Genomic DNA, 1,157 nt, shown 5'->3' with positions numbered 1-1,157 from the left:
TACATAACTTTTTTTCTAACATGTTCGTTCCTACTGCAAACATTTGCGTGGGGAAGGAGCCAGCCTCCTTCAGCGTACTGACCATAGCAGCCTGTTATACAGACAGTGTCACCTAGGAAGCGATCAGAGAAATGTGGTGAAATTTCATACACTGAACGCTGAAATAACTGTCAAACTAAGAAATATCTAGATAATCATTTAGAAGTAAAAGCTATAAACTCTCATTTATTGAGCAATGCTCCCACTGGGTATTTCTTTGCTCATTTTGAGATTACAGTATTCCTGTTGTGCTGTGAGAATTTACTAAAGAAATTAGTTGATTGATGTTCAAATAACCATCTTGTACCAAGGAGCTGTTGGTATCAGAGTGTGTTACTTTAAAACCATGAAAAGAAAGATCTGTTGACCAGATCTGGTTAAAATAAGACATGGAAACTTCCTTTTGTCTACCTGACTTTGATGTGTGTGATACGCCCTATATTTTAGCTGTGGCTTTGTTCTCTGTTAGGAGAAGTGCCATGCTGACTTCGTAAAGTGCTCCCTTTGTGGTCTGACAATAGTGGAATTGATTGAACCCGGCTGCTGCCCTGCTGTCCCAGTACTTTCTACACCTACACCAGCGATAGTCCAGCTGAGGGACGTAAGAGTCCTGTCAGTTTATCTCCCTACCTACACCAGCTCATGGTGGGCTTAGAGGAATATTAGTGCCAGAAAAAAGGAAGAAAATAAAAAGGAAAAAGAAAAGGCGGACACAGAGCATAGCCAAGGATGGAGAAAGGGATTACCTTTCCTTGTTAGGCGGTAACACAGATCAGCTCTGTGCTACTGATCTCTCAACCTACCGCCAGGGGCCCGCCCGCCCACTCCAGGACACCCGCTGAGGCGCCTTCGGAGGGCGCGCGTAAAGACCCCAGGGGCAGGGGGAAGGGTCTGGCGCCGAGCCGGGCCTGGCGCGCCCCCGCCTGGCGCGCCCCCGCCGCCTCCGGGCGGGACGGCCCCGGGCTGCCCAGGGAGGGGCCGGGGGAGCGGGGCGGGCGAGGGGGCGGCCCCTCCGCAGCCCCGGTCCGCCACCGGTAGGGGGCGGGCGCGCCGCCTCCGCAGCGGCGCCCCTCGGCTTCCTGCTCCGTCGCTGGCGGGCGGGCAGGACCGTCTGCGCG

The sequence above is a fragment of the Apus apus genome, chromosome 1, assembly GCF_020740795.1.
Source record: "Apus apus isolate bApuApu2 chromosome 1, bApuApu2.pri.cur, whole genome shotgun sequence".
In the NCBI taxonomy this organism is placed as follows: Eukaryota; Metazoa; Chordata; class Aves; order Apodiformes; family Apodidae; genus Apus; species Apus apus.
This window is presented reverse-complemented; position numbering follows the sequence as displayed.